This window comes from Anabrus simplex, chromosome 11 (genome assembly GCF_040414725.1).
Source record: "Anabrus simplex isolate iqAnaSimp1 chromosome 11, ASM4041472v1, whole genome shotgun sequence".
NCBI lineage: Eukaryota > Metazoa > Arthropoda > Insecta > Orthoptera > Tettigoniidae > Anabrus > Anabrus simplex.
This window is the reverse complement of record NC_090275.1, coordinates 13,590,389-13,610,310: the sequence shown is the minus strand read 5'-3', so window position 1 is coordinate 13,610,310 and position 19,922 is coordinate 13,590,389. Positions and strand designations below refer to the sequence as shown.

At 41.3% G+C, this 19,922-nt stretch overlaps 1 non-coding gene across 1 annotated transcript; it reads left to right on the top strand.

Annotated features, from left to right (window-relative positions):
• The first annotated feature begins 17,146 nt into the window (after positions 1-17,146).
• Positions 17,147-17,218, top strand: TRNAT-CGU (transfer RNA threonine (anticodon CGU)). Its single transcript has one exon. It is a non-coding gene; the product is annotated as a tRNA-Thr (tRNA).
• The last annotated feature ends 2,704 nt before the right edge of the window (positions 17,219-19,922 follow it).

The window sequence follows — 19,922 nt, the reverse complement described above, 5'->3', positions numbered from 1 at the left end:
CGATCGCTCTTGTGCTAACCAAAAATAAAGCGGAGATCCCAAATTTAATTCGTTTGAAGAGTTGGTTGCTGGTCTGTGTGAGTCTGTTGGTTTTCTTTATGTTCTCCAAACATTATTGACGTGATACTTATAATCTGACCATGTAGTATTAAAAACAGACCTGAAATTTATTGATAAGAGTATATTCTGATTTTCATAAAATGTATTGTAACTTACGAGAGTACCAGAGCGAAAACTATGCCCTTTTATTCGTCTGTTTCCGAGAATGAGCGGGAAAACCTCTAGGTACTTGAACTGGCGGTGGAACAGAGTGCCACCTGTCCTGTATTGTACGAGATACCCCGTATTTGAGGTGAAAATTTTGCGTCCCGTATTATGAACTACTGTCCCGTAAAAACCAGCGTTTGTCTTTTTTTAGTCTCTAAATATTTTAAAATCCGTATTTGATTTGAGAGCCATTGCAGTGCAAAGGAGCTCCATTATTTTTTTCTCTTTGGAGCCTCAGAAGAAGGAAATCTATTTCTAATAATGTTTTTTCTGCATGTTTTGTCATACCTAATGCATTGTACTGTATATACTGTTAAGAGGGTGTACATTAGTTCCTTGTACGAATTTCAATTATCGTATTCTATTAATGAAACTAATTAAAACGTAAGTGAAACAGGTACCTTGCATTCCGGAGATAGTGGGTTCGAACCCCACTGTCGGCAGCACTGAAGATGGTTTCCCATTTTCACATCAGGCAAATCCTGGGGCACGCGCGCTTCTTTCCTATCCCACGGTCGCCGGTGTGACGTAAACAAACAAAAATAATGCTACCTAACGTATTTATATGAACTATTTTCGTGAAAAATCCCGTATTTTTAGGTAAATGTCCCTTATTTCTTACATCAAAAAGTGGTAACCCTAGGAGAAAAAGCGATCTGTCTTGGAGGACAATGTCCCCCACAAGTGAGAGAAGAAATCTCATCACTAGTTAAAATGTACATTAACAGTATTACTGATTGACCTTTTCTCTTAAGAAACGTACAATTTCTAGTTTTTGATAGCGATAAAGTTTATACTTTGGCAGAGGCCGAAATAAGGTTTTAAACCTGGTCCTACGTGACCCAAGGGTTACAATGTTTACATCTTGTATCCAGTTTCTTGGTACTTACGACTTGCTTTAACATGGGGATGCTCGGGTCGGAGCATTCTAGGCATTGATCTTCATCTGCAGATATGATCGTCGGAAAACGAATTTCACGACCTGTCTTCAGATTTGATTTCAACAACGGGACTCTCCGTCACTTGACGCACGGTTTTATTTTGGAATATTTATAATTTCTGAAGCGGAGTTTTTGGAATACAGCACCTGACTTCGCAACATACAAAAATACGGGCCTAATACATGCTAAATAAACATTTCTCTTGATATTTCAAAATGTATAAAGGTTTTATTTATTGCATAGCAGAGGTGTTAGGTCAGCCACACGTGCTGATCCTCGTATTTTCGCTCTACAGGCGACAGTTTTATCCGTTGTTGCGCCGCGATGTTTTATCTGATTGGTCCCGGAGAGAGGGACCTTGTTGATCGCGAGATGAATAAATCAGGTCTTCTTCTGGTCAATATAATAGTCTGGTACTTAGTTTTTAGTTTAAGCGTATTATGTATGATCAATTTCGAATATTAAAAAGTGTTGGTTTCGCCAATCCTTGGCAAAAACTTCCCTATTTTCAAATCGTAATAAAGGGACGCATAGAGACTAGTTTTATAGCCTATTTCAGCTGCCTGGGAACACGTCTTACCTAGGATCGATTTGTCTTGATACAGAATACTGTAATGCATGTTGCCAACCTTTACTTAAAAACGTACTAGTAACTTACGTATTTGTTCAGCAACCTTTAAAAAACCACGAAATAAACAAGGCCTGACCACAATGTCGTAAGCAGTTTATGGCAACATAAAAGAGCATGTACTGAGATAAGGCGTTCTGCAACATTTACAGAAGGAAATGAGCCGTTACGTGGTAACCGGTTCCTGGAAAACAGGGACTCCATAAAGACATGGAGTATGGGGCCAAGGTCAGTAGGGGCGCCACGTGAGGAATGTGCCAAAGAAGCCACTGACCTGCTGGGAAAACAACCCCGTTATGTAACCTTCCTTCTCAACGAACACAAAGAGTAAAAACATGGAAACATTTCTAAGGGACGTTGAAATAGTCCACAAAAAATAATTTCCTCTATTGATATGAACAGGTTCTGATATGACTACTTCAGCAAACGATGTCGCACGAAAAACACGCCGTCGAGTCGTTCCCGTCACACAGAATTTCAACTTTACTGCCCTTCAAAATAAGTTACCAAAATTCAGTTTACAGGAGGAAAATTTAAAACAATCTTCCAAGTCACAAAGGAGCACAAATGAGAGTTCTACGAGCACAACGAATATAAATTGAAAATAAAAGTACCAGTTAAACAAAAAACGAAAGATCAAAATTACGACCCAGAAAAATTCTGCCCTGCAAATGAATATAACCTGTAAAAACTTCACGCTTGAGTGAAGAAGTAACGGTAAGGTAGTACAAGAACAACCGGACAGACTGAATAAGAAAACTGTCAAGTACGGTGAGAAATTTTGAGGTCAGAAGCGTGAAATTGTGGGCAGCTTCAAATGGCTTGGAAACGAACTAATGCAAAATGCAAGGCTGGATATAGAGAGATATAGTTTGGAAGAAGGAGGTACCATGAAAGTGTACGTATAAGAGCTGGACAGTGCCAGGAAGAGAGAAATGAATATGTCACGAAGAAAAGTTGAATGACAGAACTGAGAGGAATAGACTAAGATGGTTTGGGCATGTAAAGGGAATGGAGGTGGGAAAGAGAGCAAGAAGCAGTAGAAGAAGAAGGAAGCTGCAACTGAACAGATTTACAAATGAAAGGGAAAGTCGAGCAGTGGATAACGGAAAATGATATCTATGCATATCAGGGAGTACATTTCAATCTAATTACTAGCGAGCGAGATGGCCGCGCGGTTAGGGTCGCGGAGATGTGAGCTGGCATAGTGGGTTCGAACCCCACTGTCGGGAGCCCTGAAGATGGTTTTCCGTGGTTTCCCATTTTCTCACCAGGTTGTAGACTTCTTCTTTGCGAAAAGCTAGTGATCTAAATAAACAAATGAAAGCAAGGCCTACGGTAACGAGTAGTGTAACGTCACTTCGTCACACATTTTGTCGCGTCACATTACACTAATTTTCGGATGAACCCCAGCCATAGGACATGTTCGTGTCAAAAAGATTAAACATATTTCCATTTATGGTAATGAGGGTATTTAGGGGTTGTAGAGCCTAACTAGAGAATGGAGCCAACGACAACTGGAAGAGATCGAAAGGAAAGCAGCACAATTTGTTCTGGGTGGAGACGAGTTACAAAAATGTTGCTGGGAAGACTTAGGAGTAAAGAGACGACCCGTTCCAAGTTGTCAGCGAAGAGATGCCGTGGACTGGAACTGGTAGACGATTAAGCTTGGGTGGAGTTTTTAGAGATAGGAATGATCACAATATGAAGATAAAGTGGGAATTCAAGAGGGCAACTACTCGTTTATAGGAAGAAGAGTAAGGAATTCGAATAATTTACTAACGGAGATGTTCGATAAATCCTTTAAGGAACAGCTGATAGGGAATGTGGAACGTGGGCGACAGGCTTAAATGCACTTCAGTGGTGACTGACTGATAATATTTTGATTTTTTAAAATACGTTTTACTCCTTTTCTAGAAAAACTTGTCCTGCTAATCCAGGCAGTATTGTGAGTGGTCACACCTCTCGCTATTGGTGTTTGTGAAGTTCCTCATTATGATAGGAAAATTGGTGTTTGGTGTACTGTCACTGCAAGACTCATAATTCGGCCTATTTTTTCGAGACGACAGTATATACAGAGAGGTACTACGATAACCCAGGAAAGACAGTTCCAGCGTATTTTATAAGGTAAGATTCCATATAAGATTTTACACACGCTTAAAGCAACTGCCGCTGCGCAGAGTGCGTTCGGTCTCAGCATATATGTAAGTTGTTTACTACCTGCGAACGGTTTTCGCATAATCCCCAAATATTTACGCCAGGGCAATCCGTACTACAGCGCGCCGGCCTCTCACCGTTGGTTCCGTCGTTCAAATCCCGGTCACTACATGTGAGATTTGTGCTGGACAAAGCGGAGGCGGGACAGGTTTTTCTCCGGGTACTCCGGTTTTACCTGTCACCTTTCATTCCAGCAACACTCTCCAATATCATTTCAATTCATTAATCATTGCCGCAGAGTAGCGCGACAGGCTTCGGCAGCCGGCACAATTCCTACCCACACCGCTAGATATGGCTTCATTCCTTCCATTCCTGACCCGGTCAAATGACTGGAAACATGCTGTAGATTTTCATTTCAATCCGTACTACTTACTGTCAGATGGGAATTCCAGTTCGACGCTCATTGACTTCAGAAGAGATCAAACAGTTGGGGCTTTTAACATTTTGGAATTGGGGTTGTATACTACGACTAAGGCCGCTTTGTCTTAGCACTTCGGGGATATGTATATAGGAAGAACAATACTGTTACTTGGATTTGTGCAAAGGAACAATCGGACGAACTGTTGTGCATTTATAAAATCAAGAGAAGATTTGCCAGTCCACAGCCTGGGTAAAGTGTGAAGGGAATCAGAAAACTTGTCCTCTTTGAAGTTATTGTCCCCGTATTTATTACCAGGATTAATTGAGCAAAATATATGATATGTTAATTAAAATTCTGTAAAAATCCGGTTTCATCCATGTTCAGCTCGTCGTAAGCAGCTATCTTTATGTTTCTCAGCGCCACGTCTACATGTTCTGTCATTACTTCTCAACAAAACTATTCAAAAACTTAATCGATGTGAACCTTCTAAACCAGCAACACTATTGCCATGGAAAATTTAACATCAGTGTCATCAGCTGGTTTGCACCAAAAGATTACAACAAACACCAAAGAGTTGTGTTCGTCCCGACGAACTCGACGACGGTAAATCGCACTCACCATACCCCTATGATGTATAGAACATTTTCTCGTATAAATTACTAAATTTACTGTAAACGTATATTCAAGACGTAAATATGGCCGTAATGCATCAGGAATAGTCACCAGTCTTTCAAATGGTAGCGAATGTCCTCTCCTAAAGGTTTTAAAGTCATTAGCTGACACTAATCGGCCGGTCAGGTGATTAGAGATGGTCGATAAATCACAGCCTGTTACTTTGTCACCGATATATCAGATACGCTGTCACAGAAGTATCTGTGACAAAATATCGTTTAAGTTGTGTACCTGGATCACGTTCACAGGGCTATGTTATCTGCTGTAGCTCAAGGTCTATACCCATTTTCAATTTACCAGTTCCTACGGCGATATTAAAGCTGTTCAATCGTACATTTTATCATAGTGTATTTATGAGCACAGTAGAGAGAATACCTGTCTAGCAACTATTTGTCAATAGCTAGCTCGTTTCATACGTAGCGCGAATCAAACAGATCAGTCCACAGATGGAAAATGAGGCATGTTTGAATACATAATATTCGTTCGAGAAGTACTTGTCCGATTTTCAAAATAATCACGGTGCTGAATTTGTAATATTTGTAGGCTTAAGGTTATGTGTACAAAATAGTGTAGTATCGTTTAAAAAAAAGCGAAGTTAGTACCATTAACGTCATGACACATAAGTCCGATTATTTGAGGTGGACAACTTTGCTAAGTAATGCTGTATATGCGAGGAATCTTTGTATTAAGTTCATAAAATGTATTATTTTCAGTCTTTTTATTTTTAAACCTACATTAAGTACTGTATCCTGGAGTCACGACACGGGTAATCACATTGCGCAATATGTTAACAACATTTAGCCTACACACGACTAAAACTTAAAATTAGAAATGTGAATGTTGTTTTTCCCACTTCTTTTTTTTTTTTTTTTTTTTTTTTTGCAAGTTGCTTTACGTCGCACCGACACAGATAGGCCTTATGGCGACGATGGGATAGAAAGGGGCTAGGAGTGGGAAGGAAGCGGCCGTGGCCTTAATTAAGGTACAGCCCCAGCATTTGCCTGGTGTGAAAATGGGAAACCACGGTAAACCATCTTCAGGGCTGCCGACAGTGGGGTTCGAACCTACTATCTCCCGAATACTGGATACTGACCGCACTTAAGCGACTGCAGCCATCGAGCTCGGTTTTCCCACTTCTAATGTCCCGAATCTTCCAAAAAATACTACCCGACATTGTCATCACATCAACTAGAAGTATTTCCATACTGGCCACCCGCGACCAAAGACAGGCCGTGACGATAATCATATGTTCGTGCTTCCTGTGACTGAATCACAGTTAAAAATCACAGCTACTTTTGTGTCACAGATACGCCGGTCGCATATATTCTGAAATATCTCTACAGGTGATACGAAATGTCCGGGATTCAGGAAACCAAGAACCCAGCATGAATCTTGTCAGTTCACTTCCGTAAGAAATTACAATTCCACAAAATAAAAATGAATGAGTGAGATTGTTACGCAGTCGAGTGTTAATACTGAATATGGTCGCGGAAGTGCTCCTACAATAGGAGATAAGAGATTTCAGAGAAAACAGTGTCAATTGCTCCCTGTAATAAACAGTCGGCGCCATACTGCAGCATTTCCTCTTTGTATGGTGTGACAGTTAAAACTCCAACCACTCAACTTCCGGCCCGTCACCACCGGAACTCATGACGTCGAGCTTGTGGTCCACTGGTGCTGTGGTAACAACAACACTAGCCTTATCTCATCCTTCTTCTCCATGACCGAGTTACGATCCTAACTGGAGCAGCGAGATCTGTCGAGAGGATCCCTAGGCGTTATTCGTCACGAGCAGGTCCTATCTCATTTATCATCACTAGAGAGCGGATTTTGTCATTTCTGCATGTTTTGTTTTATTTCTAGGTATAACATGCTCATAAGAAACAAAGGAGATCCATTGGCTAAGTTGTACAGTGCATATGGCGCGCATATTCTTAGCATCATGATGTGATGTCATCCGTTCAGTCGAATCCCACCATCGGCGATCCTATGAATTAGCACTCTCCAAGTTGTCATTTTCCACACTGCCTCCTTTAGTTGTTTACTGTCTCTTTTAATGGTGTCTAACCAACGAGTCCTCTGGCGACCTGGTCTTCTTCTACCGCTGATCATTGCTAGCACGACTGCTTTTTCCAATCTCATCTGATCGCATAACATGGCCAGCAGCTTCATAATCTTACCAACCAATGACAAACGGGGCTTGGTGCGCTCTAAAACTGCCTTATTGGTGATCTTTTCACTCCACGATATTCATAAAAGTCTTCGCCAACACCAGAGCTCAAAAGCGTCCATCTTCCTCTCGTCTGCCGATTTCAGCGTTCAGCTCCCATAATCATAGAGGAACTTAGATCTTCTTCTGTTTCTGCCAGCAGGGTTGTATCATGAGCACATTCCGCATAATTATTTCTGCATACAGACTGAAAAGGAATGTTGAAACAATGCAGCCTTGACGGACACCGTTTTCAATTTTAAACCATTCAGTGTCGCCATATGGTGTGCGAACTACTGCCTCTTGTTCTGTATAAAGCGAACTTATCAACTGAGTCAGATGTAAGCGTACCCCCCCCCCCTCCCCCGCAAGTCCATCATGGCTTCCCGTAGTCTGTCATGCTCAACACAAAGGCTCTTCTGCAGGCAATAAAACACATGTAGGGACAGTTTTCTGGTATTCACGTGCTTTCTCCATGAGCCACCGCAGATTAGCTATATGATCGCGGGTGCCACGACCTCGACGGAAACATACATGCATATAAATGCATAATTGCAGTTGCCATTACTATTTCTATATAAAACAACATATCATTTTGTATACTGATATTCGAATCGGTAAAACAAGGAAGGAAATGAATATGTAAACATTCCGTTCGACGCTGGAAGCATTTACAATGCATTGTTGTTGACAGTAGAAAAATAATGTTTTACGAGACCTGAAGTAGCAGAGAGGAAAAATCTTTCCTCGATGCTTGTCAGGGGCCAATTTACCTGGCCCGAAAAGATAATCGTTTTTATACAGAAAAATTAAAACAGAAACAGCCTGAAGCTAAGTAATGCTACCATTTTTATTCTTCCAATGGTCTTGTCATTAACAGGACCTAACCAGTACTAGACCAATATTTTGTAGCCCTAACCTACGTTTACCGTTCATCTTTCGTGTTATTCGGTATCTGTGGATAATGCTCCGACGTTGGCAAGCCTGTTTTGTGCATTACGAGTTCGCTAGAGCTGCCGCTATGTCGAATCTATACTTTGATTTCTTTGTTGTATTAAGACCAGTAACCACCAGAAATCATGCCAAAAGACAGAGCAGCTAAAAGTATTGCTTCACCAATTGATATTTGGAGAACCAACCTTATACACAGAGAAAAAACAAGTATTTCGCAGAGTATGCAAGAGTACATATATGACGGCATAATTAGCCCGTTTTTAGTGCATAGGAATCCGACCGCTATTTACCACATACACATATGCACAGGTCGCTCATAGACGGCAAGTAGAAAGACATGCAGCAGGCTTCTCCGCAGACCTCACGTCATACTGACGAGATGTTCAGTTATTTATCAACTTTTACATTTCGCAGTCTTTCCACAAATAAGACTGAAACTGTTTAAAGCAATAAAATGTACAAAATTATATGTTCCGATTATATTCCCCTACCAAAGCAATATATTGACTCAGGGTCTTGAGAACGTGCTGCTCCAGTTACGTAATAATAATAATAATAATAATAATAATAATAATAATAATAATAATGAAGGTGCTCCAGTTTAGGGTTAGTTTTGTTAGATTTGCAGAAAACTTAAACCACTGGACACTGGAGCAGAAATGTCACGAACCGAAGACACAACCACGATTACTTCAATCGAGAACTGAAAATAAAAGCAGCTCGATTTGTTCTGGGTGATTTCCGACAAAAGAGTAGCGTTACGAAAATGTTCCAAAGTTTGTGCTGGGAAAGACTTGGGAGAAAGGAGACGAGCTGCTCGACTAAGTGGTATGCTACGAGCTGGCAGTGGAGAGATGGCGTAGAATGAGATTAGTAGACGAATAAGTTTGAGTACTGTTTTTAAAAAGTAAGAAATATCACAATATTAAGGTAAAGTTCAATTCAAGAGGACAAATTGGGGCAAATATTCCTTTATAGGAAGAGGAGTTAGGGATTAGAATATTTTACCAAGAGAGATGTTCAATAAATGTCCAAGTTCTTTGCAATTATTTAAGTAAAGCCTGGGTAAACAACAAATAGGGAATCTGCCCTAAATGCAGATCAGTGGTGACTGATTTGGTCACAAAAGACGGGCACTTCGTAAGGAATCTACACTTTGCAGAACTTTTACTATGCACAACTAATATTAACGACATTTCCTGATCTGACCTATTAAGCTGTTTTCCCGTCACGTAACAAACAGGTGGAACTGCACATACTTAAGACCTAATCCTAGATAAAGACGGAGAATGAGACAAGAAATGAAATGTAAGATAAACTCATAATTTTAGTGTTATAGATACAAGCTACTGCATTTGTCTGGTTCCTCTCAGCTCAACGGTCTCCGAAGAGGGTCCCGGGTTCGATTCCCACCGCATCTCTAGTTAATTACCGTATCGCGAGTGTTGGGTGTCTTGTGTTCTTTTAAGTCTGAATACACATCTTCATTTCCACACAAAACAACACAACACAACACAACACAACACAACACAACACAACACAACACGGCACAACACAGTAACACTCGATAGTGAATACAGCCCTCCACATAGGTTAACACAGGAAAGGCATCCGACCGTAAAACAAGGAGCGACCCCACGAAACTGGGAGAAGGCTAGGAAGGAAAATATAAAGTACTATATTTGCATTTATTGCTGAATGTAGATATGTCTTTTTTTATATAGGTAATGTCGAAAAAGTATACAAACTGTGTTACTTAACGAATTTTCAGTCATCCTCGTTCCGAGGGTTCTACTGGCAGATATCGACATTTTCCAAGCCCAGTGTTCGGAACAAACAGCCTACACAGAAATGGAGGGAATTATATCAAAGTACAAATAGGAGAGGCGCCACGCCACAAGCTGCCACACACTCAAAACGACAGATGTGCACCACACCCACAAAGCCTCCAGGGAAGGAGCAAGGTGCATTGTAAAACACTGGGACAGGACAACTCCGCCATTGGTTGCTGTTCACTGTACTCAACAATCTGAGAGCCTATTCTCAGTGTGACTTTAGGCTATACCAAATGGGTAGCCACTTTACTATTATGAAGTAGAGTATTAGTAGGACATAAAAACTTTCCAGTCTGTCAAACACACAAAATTTCAATATACACTATAATGACCTTGCTGGCGGGATGTAGTCTTTACAGTGCACTATGTCTTCTGGTATTGGCTAGAGCAATTTGTTACTTTCATTGATCTGTCTCAGTCTCGTTCTTGGCTTTGACAATATGAAAGTGACTGAGGTATAAGCGATGCTGATAATATCATTCCTTATACAGCCAGTCCCTGTTATGAATGGTGTGAAAATATCGCTCATAGGGTCGGCTGATGCAAGCATTTCACTGCGTTTGGAAGTCTGATGTGCAATAGCAACTTCTGGTTCAGTGAGGAAAGCAACGGGAAACTATCTCACTCGCCATTTCCCTGTAATGTAATGATAATTTAAAAGTCCAAAATTCATCTAATGACCAGAATTCAAAACGTGATGATGAACAATGAATGGATGAATACGAATTTAAAATAATCAGCGGATCCAACTCACAATACTGAAAATTAAAAATAATTCCAAAATCGATCCACTGACTAGAATTCAAAAAGCCAATGACGAAAAATGATTATGAATTTAAAACAATCAGTGGATCCGACCCGCAATGCCCTCCTTCCCGGAAACTATCGTACAACAATGGTATTACTAACTGCTTCTAAAGCACAATCCTGAATTGATGTTACTTGTTGTCTAAAGGGGTCTGAAATCCAGGTCAACGGCCCCTCGTAATGGTACTTATCGCTAGTAAAGTAGAACCATGGTATTTCTCATGTTGCGGCACTAATCAAAAGTAGCGAAGACTCGCGGTGTTCCACACAGTGTGGTACTACTCACAAGTCATGTACGTCGCACAGGTAATGCAGACCTATGGTGTTTCTCATACAATGGCATTCTGACTGAGATTCTTATTCCGGTTATTTTTCCATTGCCAACTTACACATTTAGTGGAATTAAAGGCGATACCACCGCCATCTCTGATTACATTTGTGTTCAGTATATGTGTGACCTCTCAGAACTTATGACGACTTAGCTTTTTCAGTTGGACAAGAACTGGTTAATACTATTATGTCATTGCTTGTACGTTTAAATTCCGCTCTTGTTTATCATTTCATTCCATATTCTTTCTCTTCAAGAAAACAATGTTTACTGTTCTTATGTTAGGTTTGTAGAGCTTCGTACTTCAAGAAACAGACTTTTATTTCTGATGATGTGTTCTACAAAAGAAGACTTTTTTTACCTTCGTAAAACGTGTGCTATTAGCACACACTCACATAAAACATTTCACACCAATTTATTGTACATGTATCGGCCAAAGAGTCCCTTTGTTGGACTGGTTGAAACAACTATAAGAATCATACAATGGCGCCACTCATAGGCAACGCAAACCCATGGTGTTCCTCACACAGGTATAATAATCATGGGCGCCGGTATTCCCGTAGTGTTCCTCACACAGTGGGTAATAATCACAGGCAACGCAGACTCACGATGTCGCTCACATAGTGATACAAATCACAGGCAACGCCCTCACCCGTGGTGTTTCGCACATAGTGGTACTAATCAAAGGAACATCCTCAGTGAACCGCTTTCTGCTGCTACTAATCACGAGGGCCCGGATTCATATGCACTAAAAATGTTGAAAATATGCACTCAAAACAAAATACACTTACCAGACGCATTGTTTAATTTTTACTCGGTGATAAATTGATAAACAGTTTAATTACTTGCAAAATAATGTATGCCAGCAGGTTATCAACTGTTTTTCAATGTTTTTAGGGGTCAGTGACTTTCTGTTGCCGGACAGAATTAATTTATACCTTGAAATTGATCGTTCTACGTCGACGGACGTAACTGGGCAGCACTTGTACACTGGCACTGGCTACTCGGAAAATTATTCTAGCAAAGACTGTCTGATTCCACTTACGTAGTTAATTAACTCCTTCAGTCCTAGATTTGAGTCCAACATCGCACTGAGTTTCCTTTTAACTTTTTCTCATTTTCACCAGGGACACAATTTAAAGAACTAATGGTGTTTTGAATTAACTGAAGGGATTCGAGTAGGGGTGCACCGCGAGTTTCTAGGTCCTTAATTGCCATCTAAAGTGATGAATAAATGCACATGGATGAAACTCATATCTTTATATACTGTTTCAGATTCAAATGCGCACTTTGCTTCACAAACACATACAGTTTGACTATCATCAGTACTTTTAACTGCATATTTTACTTGATTAAAGTTCTACTGGTAGTATAACACTGCGGATAACCAACTTCCCCATCTCATGAGAACAGGTTCCGGTGGAAAGGGTCATTATCCGTCTACCTGCTTGTATTGCGACACTGAAAGCACTTTCCTTGATCGGGAAAGGATTCTCGTGTTGTCAGTGGATGTACAACATATAGACTTCATTAGATTTTTCATTTCGTTCAGAAATCTTGGATAATCGATCACAACATAAGAGAAAAATATGTCTGTATATGCACTTAAGATGCCTTTGCTGGCGAGATGTGGTGTTTACAGTGCACTATGTCTTCTGGTATGGGCTATATAAAATTTGTTACTTTCATTGATCTGTCTCAGTCTCATCCTTGGCTTTGACAATATGAAATTGACTAAGGTATGAGTGATGCTAGTAATACCATTCTTTATGCAGCCAGTCCCTGTTAAGAATGGTGTGAAAATATCTCTCATAGGGTCGGTTGGTGCATGCATTTCAGTGGGCTTGGCAGACTGATATGTAATAGCAACGGCTGGCTCGGTGAAGAAAGCAACGGGAAACTACCCCACTCCTCATTTCTCTAGTACGCCTCTTCAGTGACGCCTAGGCTATTTATGACAGCTGTTGGCAGAGCTGCAGAGGATCAAACCAGCCTTCGGGCTGAATACCCAACATACAACTGGGAAGCACTGCCTTTCTTCACGAGCTCTCCAGAATATGAAGAATTGGGTGCTCTCAGCCAAGACCGGTCTTGCCTCAGCTGGTGAAAAAATGTCAACACAAGCTAATTCCCTTGACCTGCACCTACATTACGTCCTTTTGTGAAAGCCGAAGAGCAAGTCGCTGCAGTGTAGCGTGAGCGATGAATCACACGAGTTCCGGAAAAAATCATTAAATATTCAATAAATAATTTATGTCGTGTGTTTTCTTGCCAGAGGAAGAGACTGCTGTTATTCTATGTTGAGTTTTGCAGCAAACATGTTCTCGAATGCAAGTTTAAAGCAGCGGTTACAGTCACGTAGGTGTGGGTTCAAACCCCACTGTCGGCAGACTTGTTCATGGTGTTCCGTGATTTCCAATTTTCACATCAGACCTATGTCAAGACCTATCCCATCGTCGCCATAACACCTGTCCGAGTCGATGACAGTAAAACCAATAGCAAAGTACAAACTGCCATATCATTTCCTAGTCCTTGAGACGGCAGGCCACTATTCTTTATCCCCCTGTGGGTGGGGGCGGTAGAATAACATCCACGGTATCCCCTGCCTGTCGTAAGAGGCGACTAAAAGGGGCCCCAGGGGCTCTGAACTTTGGAGCGTGGGTTGGCGACCACGGGGCCCTCAGCTGAGTCCTGGCATTGCTTCCACTTACTTGTGCCAGGCTCCTCACTTTCATCTATCCTATCCGACCTCCCTTGGTCAACTCTTGTTCTTTTCCGACCCCGACGCTATTAGGTTTGCGAGGGCTAGGGAGTCTTTCATTTTCACGCCCTTCGTGGCCCTTGTCTGTCTTTGGCCGATACCTTCAATTTTCGAAATGTCGGATCCCTTCCAATTTTTCCCTCTGATTAGTGTTATATAGAGGATGGTTGCCTAGTTGTACTTCCTCTTAAAACAATAATCACCACCACCACTATTCTTTATTGCACTCATTCTCCAACAAGTTGTCATGGATATTTTATTCTATTGTTAATTTAAATGCCACATGCATGACAGTTTTATCATTTTAACCATTTAGTTCGGAGTGTAGAAATCTGAATTCGACAGTTGAGTGGCTTCCAGTCTCTTCATCGATCATCTCCAAGGCAGTCTGTGCGATAGCCTCGCGCTCCTAGCCGTGTTTGAAACGTGTCACATGCCTCATTTTCGTCTTTCACACCCGAAATAATTTGCACAATTCCTGTTCTCTTTTAAAACTTTGTGAAGCAAACGAAGTCTAATTTTGTCTTCCTTTCGTTACCAGATATAGTTACATAATTTTTCTCTTTATGTAACATTAAAAAGAATAGGCTAACGATGAAAACGGGTACAGGAGTAAAAGTAACATGGGAAGGGAAGGCCAAAACCGGAGAAGAAGAAGATAAGGCAGAAAGATGAAGGTGGAAGTAGTGAAGTACAACTATTAACACAAATCAGAAGAAGAATTAGAAAAGCTTAGACCCCTCCAAGAATGAAGATACTGGTAAAAGAAAGACGTGACAATGAAAGATTCCGTAGGCCTCACTTAACAAATACCGCGGGGGTCAGAAAAGAAATACAGTTGACAAAGGCAGTTCGGATAGAAATAGAGGGAAGAGAGGAGCTTGACACAAGTAAATAGAAGCAATATCGGGGCTCAGCTACGGGCCCCGTGGTCGCCACGGCACCCTCCCATATTAAAAGCCTCTGGGGCCGGAAAACTAGGAGGCTGGCACGAATAAGCTGAAGTAATTCTAAATTCAGCTAAGGGCCCCGTGTTCCCAAGTTGAAAGGTCCCAAGCATCTCTTACGTGGGTGTATTCTACCCTCGGAGGAAGAGGGCAGAAAAGAACCTACGGCATATCCCCTTATAGTTCGCGAGACCTCCTAGCATTACTGTATATGAATATAACACAAAGGACAATTTTCAGGGAGAAAAAGAGTGTCAACATCTAGGGGCTCTCTGCTTCTGGTAGCGACAACGGGGCTGACAGTTTGTCCTCACTTACATCCATCCTATCTCACGCCGAGCTTCCCTACCACTACCACACTCTCTCCTCCACACGAGCTACAAGGGGGTGATCAACCACTATCGCGTTACACAAGAATTTCTTCTTCTCTAAGGACGTGGAGATGGTGAATGTACTCTCATATCTTAAAAACGAGAACGAAGACTTATCTACAATCTGTATAAAAATCAGTCTGAAGTGATAAGAATCGAGGGCTTTGAAAAAGACGCAGCAATCCATAAAGGAGTGAGGCAAGGCTGCAGTTTGTCCCCCCTCCCTCCTTTTTAATGTTTACATAGAACAGGCAGTAAAGGAAATCAAAGAGGAATTTGGGAAGGGAATCACACTCCAAGGAGAGAAAATCAAAACCTTGAAATTTGCCGATAATATTGTTATTTTATCTGAGACTGCAGAAGATCTTGAGAAGTTGCTGAATGGTATGGACGAAGTCATGGGTAAGGATTACAAGATGAAAATAAATAAGTCCAAAACAAAAGTAATGGAGTGCAGTCGAAAGAAGGCAGGTGATACAGGTAATATTAGATTAGGAAATGAAGTCTTAAAGGAAGTAGATGAATAATGTTACTTGGGTAGTAAAATAACTAACGATGGCACAAGTAAGGAGGACATAAAGTGCAGATTAGCACGAGCAAGGAAGAGCTTTCTTAAGAAAAGAAATTTGCTCACTTCAAACATTGATATAGGAATTAGAAAGATGTTTTTGAAGACTTTCGTGTGGAGCGTGGCATTGTATGGAAGTGAAACATGGACGATAACTAGCTCCGAAAGAAAGAGAATAGAAGCTTTTGAAATGTAGTGTTACAGAAGAATGCTGAAGGTGAGATGGATAGATCGAATCAGGAATGAAGAGATACTGAATTGAATTGGTGAGAGGAGATCGATTTGGCTAAATTTGACAAGAAGAAGAGATAGAATGATAGGACACATCTTAAGACACCCAGGACTTGTTCAGTTGGTTTATGAAGGAAGAGGAGGCGGTAAGAACGGTAGGGGTAGACCAAGGTATGAATATGTAGATGTAGGATGCAATAGTTACGTGGAAATGAAAAGGTTAGCATAGGATAGGGTGGCATGGACAGCTGCATCAAACCAGTCTATGGACTGATGACTAAAAAAAACCCAGCATAATCTTAAAACCTCAAATAACCCCAGCAAATGCATGTAACTTTAAATGTACAGTTTCCATGTTTATCCTGCTCAAGTCAGGAAAAATTCAGCACGTAGGTAGATTTTATATGACTGTCTGACGATGGAAGGGAACGACTGGGATATAATCATCGATCGTAGCTACTGTACGCACTAGGCTTTCTTTCCCGCCACATACTCATTCGTCAAGCAGCTGATGTCCCTTATTCCTTCCTGCACAACCTTTACATCCATCATATTTCTAACCTGACTTAGCCCACCTTAGCAGAAACTCAGTCATATTCTACCTCGGTGGTGATAAATTACAAGAGAAACAGAACTCCTACTTCCTTATAAACAAATTACAAAACATTTTTTTAATAAATGTGATGACGGTAACGTATCTTGAATTTTAAACAAGACCGCGCGCTCAATTGCAGATCATAATCCTCGTCCCTGCCATCTATCTGAGAACAACGGAAGCTCTAGCTAAAGGTATCTCCATCCATGCCGCCACCTACTAGCCACACATCGAAACAACATTCTTGCGTTGTGAGTTGTGAGGCAATATCTGTTACGTCAGTATTGGATTTGAATCAACCCGTCAAGAATATTTATTTTCGTCTCTAAATTCCCCTTACATCTGGACATAAGTAAAAAAAAAATACCAAGAACGTGTACATTGCTAAACTATACACCAACTCAAACGCGATCCCGCTTTGAAATGACTACCCCGACAGCTCCCATCCACATGCGCCTCCTTAGCTCAGTGGCAGAGCACTGGTCTCGTAAACCAGGGGTCGTGAGTTCAAACCTCACAGGAGGCAATGATTTTTTATTACATTTCTCAGCATTTCTTAACGAAGGAACATCGCTAACAAACATAACGAACAAAAATTCCTTCTTAAATATGTAATAAATGATAATGAAATAAAATAGTTTACCAAACCTTGACCTGAAAATAACTGCAAAGTAGTACCAATATTCGCACTATATTTTGCATGAAGGACTGATTTTTACTACATAACGTCCCAACAGATCGATTAAATTTAAGTTTTAAAAAGGAATATCATAATTTTTAAACAAACATCGCAGAAACCTTTCCTTTTACGTCCAACATGCCAGATATATGGAATGTTAACATAACATCTGGAAATTTGATGATAACAATAACCTACCTATCTAACAATAATCTACCTATCTATCTCTTTCTTAATCCTTTTACAATCCAAGTTTGGTTTCCCCCTCGGACTCAGCGAGGGATCCCACCTCTACCGCCTCCAGGGCAGTGTCCTAGAGCGTGAGATTTTGGGTCGGAGGGTACAACTGGGAAGAAGGACCAGTTCCTCGCCCTGGCGGCCTCACCTACAGTACTATGGTAAACAGGTGCCTTGTAGAGGGCGCGGGAGGGGGGGGGGGGTTGATCGGAAGTTAGGTAACATCCCGGTATTTGCCTGGAGCAGTGGGAAACCACGGAAACCAATTCGAGGACGGCCAAGGCGGGAATTGAACTCCTCTACTCAGTTGTCCTCTCGAGGCTGAGTGGACCCCGTTCCAATCCTCGTACCACTTTTCAAATTTCGTGGTAGAACCGGGAATCCAACCTGGTCCTAAGGGGTGGCAGCTAATCACACTAATCACTACACCACATGATAATAATAATAATAATAATAATAATAATAATGAAGGAATGTTCGTGTAAGTGGCTTCACTTGGCCGGATTTGAAGTTCTATTGACGATGTAACGTTTACAAAACTGTTAACTTCCGATCATAACGAGATGGTTCTGTATACGAGATTTCAAAAACTATCTAGTCTACGATTTCGTTGGCAAGATATGTTAAGTTACAGATGGCTACCGTGGATAATATTCAGACGTCAAAACCGAAGAACCAATTAAGCCTACACGATTAGCACAAAATTTAGCAAAATAGGTCACATAATGTATAGGCTACTGTAACGAGCTCGCCTGGTGGCCATGATCGTTAAGGCATTGAAGTCTAAACGGTCTGACAACGAGGTTAGCCGGTTCGAGTCCCGTTGATCGAAAAAAAAATTCACGGCCAGAAAGTTCCTATTACTCCTGGGTGGAGCACAGGGCACATACAAGAGCTCTCGATCTGCTGCCACAGTTTTGATGTTCTTCCAGGACTTCGCAACTGATGCCGCCTCCGCTTCCACTGTTCGACGCCATGTTATCCTTGGTCTCCCCCTTTTTCTGGCCCTTGTGGATTCCATTCAAGAGCCTGTTTTGGAATGCTGTCAGGACTTTTACCTATCAATTTCCATTTACGTTATTTTATCTGGATTTCAGCCTTGCGTTGTTCAATACGCTCCCACAATTCCTGATTTCATCCATTTCCTTTGAAATCTGTTCCAACTTCCCTGCTTCGTACATTGTTCGCACATTCCAGAAACAAATTCGAGTCCCAGTTTTCATTCCAAAAGTTGTCATCGAGATATCCATCTGGTTTACTTTTGTATGTGTTTCTGTAATACCTGATTCTCGGGTGTGCAAGTTATTAGCCCACAGCACGCAAAGCCCAGCGGAGGGGCTGCGTCCTAGGCGTGCTGATTTACTGTCAGGGTTTCTTCCCTTAGCCTTTAGAGAACCAACTCGCTATACTACAAGGCAGCAGCTTCACCACAGCCCCGTTAGCCGATATTTTCAGGGTTACCGTAGCGGTCCCGGGGCACACGAGGTCCCCACTGTACTTCACCCTTACAGGCATTCCCCTACTTCTAATGTTGCCCATCCCCCACGACGTGGACGAGGGGCTGGACTTATGGGAGATTGCGTGCCAAAAGCCTGGATTAAATTCCAAACCTCTCCGCAGAGCTAACCGCACAGCCAACTCGCCCGGTGTCATTCATTTCATTTCATCACATTAACTCCTCTGATGAGGTTGACATCAGGAAGAGCATCCGGTCATAAAAAGCCGCCACGACAGATTCATCTCATTTCACCTCATACCCAACCCCGTAGAGAAACAGGACAAGGATTGGACAAAGAAACAAACAAATGTATACGGTACGAATTGTATAGGGTTGGTCTCTATTTTTTTAAACCTTTCGTTTATATTCCTGTGTTAGACGAATATCTTCCTTTTTCACAAACTCGCTGATTTTATTATTTTTATATTATTTATTGCTGTATTCTGATCCTAATGATTATAAGTAATCTACATTAGCGGTTTTCAACTAGGTGAGTGGGACATGTAAAATAAAATGAATATTATTTAATCTCGTTTGTCCAACTGTAGGTTACTCGGTCAATTTTTATGCTCCTGTGACCCCCATGGTATCGGGTACCCGAAACACAAAGTATCTACTAGTGTAGGCACAAGAAAAGAAAACGAGCTATCACTTCCGGTATTCGTTCCTTATTTAAACAGAAGAACGTCTTGAGGTAACATCTGCGTGTATTGTAGATTACGTGAGATAAGGAAGTGCATTTGCCATCTGTAATGTGGCGGCACGTGTACAGTTATTATGATCTGCTACATCTGTCGCCCGCCTTAGACACGCACT